Source organism: Macrobrachium rosenbergii, chromosome 2 (genome assembly GCF_040412425.1).
Source record: "Macrobrachium rosenbergii isolate ZJJX-2024 chromosome 2, ASM4041242v1, whole genome shotgun sequence".
NCBI lineage: Eukaryota > Metazoa > Arthropoda > Malacostraca > Decapoda > Palaemonidae > Macrobrachium > Macrobrachium rosenbergii.
Genome location: NC_089742.1, coordinates 953362 through 963472, shown reverse-complemented (window position 1 = coordinate 963472; position 10111 = coordinate 953362).

The window sequence follows — 10111 nt, the reverse complement described above, 5'->3', positions numbered from 1 at the left end:
ATGAGTCAAAGCATCTGTGATGGACGCCCCCTGCCCCATAGGAGGATAAAAGCAAAAAACCCACGAGGTCGACACACACGCGGGCTGGAAGATATGGAGTGAACTTGTGAAGACGTCCTCAACACCTGGCCCCATCGATGCCCTTGCATCCTAACCACGTGGCCCTTTCAAAAGTATACTTTTCCTCGTGCCCTTCGACCGTATTCCTCGAGCCCACACGCCATTGCTTGGAGTTTCGAGGAGTCCCCATCGCCTTGCCCCTTTACGGAAGCCCTTGCATCTCACCACGTGGAAGAAACTCGTCCTCGGAAATCGCAAGTCATCCACGGACCGCCTTCTACACGCCCTCGGAAAATCTGCTAAGGTAAAGTGCCCTGGAAGAGCCCCATTTCAGTCACGCTTTTGTCTCGTAATATTTTCTTAAAGAGAAAGCCAGAAATCTCCCTTGTCTAATGTCCGTGCGCCTCTTGCATCGGCAGTATTAATTCTTTATTACTCCTTTGGCACCCTCAGTGCAGCTTCGAATTCATTATTCTTTTGTCTATTTTCATTACTGGCGTATAATGTGCATATCTCTCATTTCAGAGGATTCTATTTCATGGAAGCTTCTCAGGACTGTGTCTGGAATTCCCCAGTTTCATTCAATCTACTGAGTTCTACTCTTTTCCCATACTAATGTCATTTATGTAAATACACTACTTTAAATTTGCCCACGTGTTTTACGTAATATTTCCCTCAGTAACAGAGCCCTATGCTCATATGAAATTCTCCTTTGTTTTCCTCTTTTTTACGTTTTCCCGTACCCACAAAGTCAGAATCACAAGGCTAAATTACCTTAAATTGTTGCTACCTGTCTCACAGAGCATATTTCAAACTAAAACCACGGAAAAACGTAAAAATGGCGACCTGGCCATAGATCTCGTTTTGCAGTTGCAGTTCCCCTAGTGTTGCTTTATTGCATTTGCAACGTGCCAGATCAGCTATTAGCAAAGCTAAGCTGGATACGAGACAATTACGAACCTTTTGTGTAAAACCAGCACACAGATCCAGAAAATTCCACGTAAGTAATGTGTTTAATCTTAGCAAAACCTTTTACAATCGTGACTGTTCCTAGGAATTAGAAATAGGGACGCATGTAATCACTGAGAGAAAAGAACCGCCGTATTAGATTCGTTAATGCATGCCTTTCAGGATAGGTAGTTAGGAAATAACCAGTGCTAACCATCCTTTGCTTCGAGGAATAGTGCGAAATTCCTCTGTGTTAAAATCCTTGCCATATTCTTGCTTCGAGGAATAGTGCGAAAGAAATTCCTCTGTGATAAATTTTACTTCACATTTCGAATTAGCGAACTGTTATTTAGGCGCGAATAAATTCCCACGTGGGACACGACGAAGTCAGCTTGCATTGCTGACAATTCTCTCAGTGTAGTTAGAATTCGAGTTAGGTGTTAGGAAAGCGAAATTTAAACTCCGCTTATAGGAAAATTACTAGGCCGTTGTACTGTTATCCTCTCAGACACTGGGAAATTCCCGGAATCCCAGACGGTATATAAACATTTCATTCACCCAGAATCTAAAAATACCTCCGGTGTTGGCCAAACGACCTGCACCCCCCCCCCGCCCAGGCCCGCGTGTGTAGCATTTTTTTGTCCCCATTCATTTCCCAGCAAACATTTTTTCTTTGGGTTTCCCGTTAGTAATTTCTAAGTCCTAAGGGACGAATCCAAATTCAAGTCCTGAGTGACTCCTAAAATTCTACGTCGCACGTGGCGAGAATTTCCAAATCCAAATTCCAGTCCTCAGAGACTCCTAAAATTCTACGTCGTACGTGGCGAGAATTTCTCCAAATTCCAGTCCTCAGAGACTCCTAAAATTCTACGTCGCACGTGGCGAGAATTTCTCCAAATTCCAGTCCTCAGAGACTCCTAAAATTCTACGTCGCACGTGGCGAGAATTTCTCCAAATTCCAGTCCTCAGAGACTCCTAAAATTCTACGTCGCACGTGGCGAGAATTTCTCAAATTCCAGTCCTCAGAACCCAAAATTCTAGTCCTTTTGAGACATTATTTCTCAAATTCCAGTCCTCAGAGACTCATACAAAAATTCTAAGCCGCACGGACTGATTTCATTCTGGTTCGTTAGAACAAAATTAACTTCACCTTTTGAGACATTAATCCGAGTTGACAAAATCTAAGTCTTCCGAGGGACTGATCATTCTAGTTCGTTAGAACACCACGTCTTTCCAAGACACATCAATTTTAACAAAAAGTCTCCTCAGACTTACTCCAATCAACTGTCTTATTCGGACAGATCCATTCTCCTGCAGTCTGAACAATTGAGTGTTTCAAGACACAATTGAGTCTTTTCAGACAACCTGAGTCTTCTCAGACATATCATACCCCATTATTTCAAGATGGCTAATACCAGAGCCCAACAAAACGAGAGGATTTCAAATTCTACATGTCCGCTGGGAAGGACATGGGACTATCGGGGCAAGATCTGAGAGCATGGGTTCAAGAGCGAGTGGACAATGCCAAGGCGGAGAGAGCAAGAGAACGTGAGGAGAGAGAGAGAGAAACGACGTTGCCCAAGAGCAACGAGAGGCCAAAGAACGTGAGGAGAGAGAGAGAACGAATTGCCCAAGAGCAACGAGAGGAAAAGAACATGAGGAGAGAGAGAGAGCAAGAATTGCCCAAGAGCAACGAGAGGCAAAAGAACGTGAGGAGAGAGAAGAGGCAAGAATTGCCCAAGAGCAGGAATTGGATAAAGAACAACAGAGAGAGAGAGAACGTGCCCAAGAAAAGAGAGAGAGAGAACAGAATCGCCCAAGAACAACGGAGGAGGAGAGAGAACGGAGGAGAGAGAGCGACAACGCGCCCATGAGCTCCAGATGCTAGAACGACAGCCCGCCACCCCCCGCCCCATGCCGCGGGGATGAGTGCCCTCAGCCAAGCTCACTCGTTCATGCCAAAATGGACAGAGTCCGAACCCGAGTATGGCTTGAAAGGGCCGAACGAGTCCTGGAGTGCTGCGATCTCTCCCCCGGAACTCTCCCTTGTTCTCACTAAATTCCTGGGCGGAAAGGCCCTCGTTGCCTACCACGCCCTTCCGCAGACGATCGGGGAAACTGGGAAGCCGTCGCCAAGCAGTTCGAAGGCGTGCGAGATTACCCCCGAGCGGTGGAGGAGACGTTGGAGAGAGCAGCCCAGAGAAGCAGGCCAGACTTGGTCCGATTGGGCGTACCATTCGGAGCGGGCGTTGACAAAATGGCTCGATTCCGAAGGAGCCACTAACACCGCCGAGGTACTCGAGCGGTTTAAATTCGAGCATTTCCTGCGCTCGCCCCTCCTGCCCTCGCCACTCATATAGTGGAAAAAGCCCCAGCAACACTCACCGAGTGTTGCCGAATAGCAGATATGTGGGAAACCCACCACCCTCAAGAAGGATCCATGGGGCGGAAGATAAATCCCCCGTCCCTCCTCGGAGGTTCAAATTCCCACAAAAATGGGAACTCGGGCAAGCCCCTAACTTGCCATTATTGCAAGAAAACGGGGCATTCCTCCGAACAGTGCCGGAACAAGAAACCGGCTCCTCTCTCCCGGAAAACCGACAAATAACTCGCCTGCCCCTCCACAGGGGCAGCGCGAAAGACTTTAGCCAGACCTTTTTGCACGGCGTGCAAGGTTTATAGCCATTCTCCCGCATGGGCAAAATGCCCACGCAATAATAAATCAACTACTCCCACCGTCGCCTTGGCCGTCACAGATCCCCAGTCATTAGGCCCTCCCGCCGAAGGGCCTGTATCGTGGCCCCTCCACGAGGTAGCGAGCCCGCGCGCCGAGTCACTGCTTTCGAGGACTCGGGCTCACAAATCTCCCTCATCCGAAGGGACAGAGTTCCCCTCACGGAGCTATCGTCAATAGACGAAAACTCGTCACGATCGAGGGAATAAATCAATTTAAAATGATACTCCCTACGGTCCAATTGAGAGTCTCAAGACCTCACCAATCCAAAATTTGCAATCTTGCAGTAGCAAGCCATCTCCCCGGAGGCTATGACGTCATCCTGGGACAGGACTTTCCAGTCCCCACCGAAATCACGACAATCTAGGGGTCCCCATTCCCGAATCATTCCGCGGGCGCGAGTAATCCTCCCCGCTTCTCCCTCAGCCAAGACTGGCGCCCCCTGGGTACCAGAAGGACGTGCAGTCCCCACCAGTGCCACCTGAGTACAATGTACAGTGGCCCCCTCGATCGGTTCCCGATCCACTTCCAGTGCCCGGCCCTGCCTCAGTGCCAGTGCCAGGGCCCCAATCAAATCTCCCTTCAGGAGATGCCAAATTCCTGCCGGTGCCACTTGCATGCCCCGAGCAGGGCCAAGCTTCGTCCGTCCTGACCAACGAGCCCAAGAAACCTCTGATAGCGCCTGACTCTGCCCTAGTGCCAGCGCCAGAGCGCTCGCCGATCTCCATTCACGGGATCCAACTCAGGACCCCCTCTCTTCCCCGGCCTGGCACCTCTACCAGCGTCGGTCAGAGAGACGGTTCCTCCCGACCACCGCGGAAGCTCACCTGCAGGTGCGGCCTGCGCAACCCGTGCCTGAGCTGGTCAACGTTACCTGCGAGCCGCTCACGCCACCCCGACCACCTCCTCTCTGCCTCAGCCCGTCGCCGACGCAATTGCAAGTCAGGATTCTGCCATATCTCACTTGGCCGATGAACCACAAGAGCTGCGACGGATCATGGTAGAACCAGCACGGAACACTCCTGCGTCAGCTGTCGCATCAGCAGGCCCAGGTGGTACTCCGTGCCGCCCTCCGGTCGCGGGCCCTCCGCTTCCCGGCCGAGGACGACTGTCCCATTAAGAAAGACTCGAGGCGAAATTACCACGGGCGTGGGACATTCCAGGTAATTTACAAAGAGCTCTAGAGCTCCCCATGGCACCTGTGCCACCATTTCATTTTTCGAAGGTCTTGGCACCCTAATCCAGAAGGGGATGTCAGACCCTCCTCTATCTTCTTCCATTCCTCAGGAACTGCTATCTCTTATCACCTTCTACTAATCTTCCCTTAAATTATCCCCACAAGAGGCAATTAAATACGGGATACCATTCCCCACACAATGTATAAATCATTAAGAATAACAGAGTGAGAAGTGGCACGCCCTTGCGCCCATACCTTGGCACCGGGCGTGCGTGTCAGCCCCTCCTGAAGGAGTCGCGCCCTTCAGGTGCACTTTCCTCGCCCTGGGACTGAAGTGATAGTCCGGGCCGTAATTTATAGGCAAAGGACGATAAATTCCCGCCTAACACAATAAAACCCTCACTCTTTTTCCCTTAGCTCTTCTGCCAATATCATTTACTTTCTTTTAGTCATTTAGTTATCTTTATTTTAATGAATCGCGAGTCATAAACTCTTGCCCTTGTGATTTAAATGCCCCCTTTTGTAAGCTCTGAGGGACGTGTCCCGCCTTTCATATGCGGTCAAGTTTTCATTCGTAACGTCTTGGTAATTTTCCTTTTGTTATTATTATCCCTTTTCCCCCTTCCATTTCCTTCCAAGATCTCTGTTTGTCCTACCCCACATCTTTTGTCTGCTCGCCCGTCATAACATTGAGTAGGCAGTGGACGCATAAAATTAGCGTAGTTTAAGGTTAGCGAATTAAAACCTCGCGAATACTCTCGCCCGCATACGACTGTCAAAATCCGGTGTGTGGGTCATCCCTCAGCTCGCGTTGAACATAGCTGAGCAAAAGCACGTTAAAACGAAGATAAATTATCAATGCGAATATGTATAGTCATTACAGTATCGCATAAAAGGGGATGTCATTTACAAAAATAAACGCTGTTTTTCATTTACACAGCCTCTTCAAGGCAGATTGTACTAACCGCATGCATTTTATCTAAAATTAAGTAACCGTGTATTTTAATTCTTGAACAATAACCATTTCTTTTCATTTGTTGGCCATAGCCTCATATATGTGGTCCTATAATCTTAATTAATTCACAATTGTTCGAGTCACTTTATAAAGTTACAGTGGGTAACCAAATCTAAAGTAATTATTCTTTTGCAAGTGTTTAAATCACTTTGCGTTCTGTTAACGAAAATTGTCCCAATGTGTTATTAAAAGTAATGTCTCAGCTTCATAAAACCCTTAGGAGTAAAGTTCATTGCAAGGCAGAATGTAGAGTAACGTAAAGCATTTGCCGCTCATTCTTGAATATCGATGTACACACCCGAAGGAGGTATGTATGTACATCATCTTGTATGGGGAGGTATTATGATTAGCAAGAATTCGCTAGCAAACTGCCTCCCCCCCTTTGTTGTTGTTGGTTGTTCATTTACTGCCAGCCGGCCGATCGATAGACCATCTGTCTATCGACTTAAAAACAAGGGTTAAAAGATTAAAGGCGCTCCCATTTTTGATAAAGATCTTTCCTTCGAGGCAAAAGTAATCTGGCTTAGGTGTTTCTCCTACAGGCCAAAACCTCCCCTGCGGGCAGCAGGTGCAATGAGTCAAAGCATCTGTGTTGGACGCACCCCTGCCCCATAGGAGGATAAAGCAAAAACCCACGAGGTCTCGACACACACGCGGGCTGGAAGATATGGAGTGAACTTGTGAAGACGTCCTCAACACCTGGCCCCATCGATGCCCTTGCATCCTAACCACGTGGCCCTTCCCAAAGTATACTTCTCCTCGTGCCCTTCAACCGTATTCCTCGAGCCCACACGCCATTGCTTGGGTTTCGAGGAGTCCCCATCGCCTTGCCCCTTTACGGAAGCCCTTGCATCTCACCACGTGGAAGAAACTCGTCCTCGGAAATCGCAAGTCATCCACGGACCGCCTTCTACACGCCCTCGGAAAATCTGCTAAGGTAAAGTGCCCTGGAAGAGCCCCATTTCAGTCACGCTTTTGTCTCGTAATATTTTCTTAAAGAGAAAGCCAGAAATCTCCTTGTCTAATGTCCGTGCACCTCTTGCATCGGCAGTATTAATTCTTTATTACTCCTTTGGCACCCTCAGTGCAGCTTCGAATTCATTATTCTTTTGTCTATTTTCATTACTGGCGTATAATGTGCATATCTCTCATTTCAGATGGATCCTATTTCGTGGAAGCTTCTCGGACTGTGGCTGGAATCCCCCAGTTTTTCAATTCAATCTACTTCAGATAGTAATCTACTCTCTTTCCCGTACTAATATCATTTATGTAAATACACTACTTTAAATTTGCCCACGTGTTTTACGTAATATTTCCCTCAGTAACAGAGCCCTATGCTCATATGAAATTCTCCTTTGTTTTCCTCTTTTTACGTTTTCCCGTACCCACAAAGTCAGAATCACAAGGCTAAATTACACTTAAATTGTTGCTACCTGTCTCACAGAGCATATTTCAAACTAAAACCACGGAAAAACAATAAAAATATATATATATATATATATATATATATATATATATATATATATATATATATATATATATATATATATATATATATATATATATATATATATATATATATATATATATATATATATATATATATATATATATATATATATATATATATATATATATATATATATATATATATATATATATATATATATATATATATATATATATATATATATATATATATATATATATATATATATATATATATATATATATATATATATATATATATATATATATATATATATATATTTTCATGATATTGCCTATATACGTATATCCTATATAATATATACATATTTACTTTTTTTATGTATTATGTTTAATGATAATGGTTGTTGAAGTGTCATATTTAGTTTGACATCAGATCTCAAAAGTACTAATGATTACTTGATAGCGTAATTTAGAATTGTTGTTATAATTTTATATATAAAGTAATTTAGAACGAATATCTTTCTTATAAATATATATATATGTGAACATATATGTGTCCACAAATATACATATTATTTCAGTTGTCATCAGTTGAGATAAGAGGAACGCTTTGTTTTGGATTAGCGATGACAGATTTGCAAAACAAACGCCAATTCGTCCCATACGGGCTCGAGACGAGTGATTTCATGTTGTTGCATGCATTGTTTGATACGTTCGCCACTTTGAGATAAAGAATACGTGTATCCTGATCAATTACGTCATGTTTTGTGAGATGCGTTCAAAACGTTTTGCTGGGATGACGAACTTTCCTTCTATAAGCTTCTCCATTGTATCTATATAAAACGCTTTAATGACGTCATTCCCTGTTTCTAGATAGCTTTTTAGTATCTCGCACCCAAAATGCTTTAATGACATCACGTAATTGTTTCACTATTACTGAAATCCTAAAATTTGTTTCATTCTGATTTCTGAGACCAGTCGATTTGGTTCCATCTCTCTCTCTCTCTCTCTCATTCCTAATTAGGAAGAGATTACTTTAACGTAAATTTTTGTGGTCACTTTTAACATTAACTATTGAGATCTGAATTTATCAAAGTTATTTAGTATATAACGGCGCCTGGTAAAAAGTGTATTGTGTAACGCAGCTGCATAAGTGATTTACAGAGGTTTTCATATATTGTGTGGTAACGTGAAATTTTACTTATTGATACCATGGTATGATAAGTTAGGAGGTTGTGGTATGATAAGTTAGAAATTTTGAACAAGTGAAATCATTATTGATAAATCTTACGTATTTTTGTGTGTTTTTATATTTACAATTTCTTAATATTTTCACATTTTTATGTTTGTGATGTAACATTTATTTACATAGCATTGTAAATATTTCTTGGTAATTTAACATTGCATACTTAATTTAACATTGCATACTTAATTTAACATTGCATATTGATTTATTTATTGAGATTTTCTTTTAAATCTTGAGTAATTCTTGATAGTTTAAATTTTACTTGATTAATTTAAATTCCTGATAAAGTTTTGTGAATTAGTTTTGTTTCATAATTTAATTCAAGAATTCATTGATTTTGTGTTATTTTCAACTAATAGTAAATTTTTAGATTGTAATTCTAATTAATTGTAATTCTAGTTATAAACTTTAATCTGAAAATAAATTTTTATATTTAACATTTTTAGAAAAACAGTGTTTCATTTATTGATCACCAGTGAATAGGATTGATCGTGATTTTCATAAGGCAAAGTGATAAATTTTTTTTTCTTTTAAAAGTTTTATAAAGTGATGTTAAGCTTTCTTTAGTTAGAGTTTTTGATGGAGTGTTACCATATTACTCTAGAAGATTTCACCCGTTTGTTTTTATCCTCACATATTCTGACGAACTTAGTTTGTTTTCTTCATCTTTTAAATAAGGTTTTTCTTAGTTTTACCCTTATTGTTCTCCCGTCTTCCTGACCTGACATGGGATTCAGCCTGTTCTAACGAAAGGATTGGTTTTCGGCTCCACTGAGATTGTCTACACCCTGCTAATTTTTTGTGCACTCATATACCTCCGGAATATTATCAAGTGGTCTCTGCTTTTCTTGTGTGTGTGTGATATGATGTATCGAATCTACTGGTCACTTTTTCCAGACAGTATCCTGTGCTGAGTGGCAGTGTTGAGGTCTGCCTTCGCACTGTTTTCCTTTGCTGTGCTTTGGGTCAACCTGTTTGCCCACCCCAGAGTGCTTAGCAGCGTTGTCTCCTGGAGTCGCCAGGAGGCCCTCCGAGTTCGAAGAAGGGTGAGAATTACTTACAAAATTCTTCCATTTTTATTATATTAATATTGATACTCGCTATACTGGACTGCTGGGTCATCGCCAGGACCATCGTCATCTCAATCGTTTTTATTGGTTTTTTTCTTTCAATTTTACCCACTAGTGTTTTCAATGCCAAACCCTGCCTCAAGGACAGATTTACTTAGCTCAATAAGCTATTTAATGTTTATATTTTCTTCAGTGAAACAGTGATGGTTTCCTTGTTATTGTTTATTATGTACTAGAAATATTAGGGTCAAGGATACTTTTTCCTCTTATAATAAAATTCTCTTTCTATCGTGTGATAGTTGAAATTCCGATTTTGTACAAGTGTTGTTTTCTACCCCTACTAGTTCTTCTCTTTATATTACTGGATATGATAGTTAGCTTTCACTAGAGAATGGTGGTAGTGATTGAG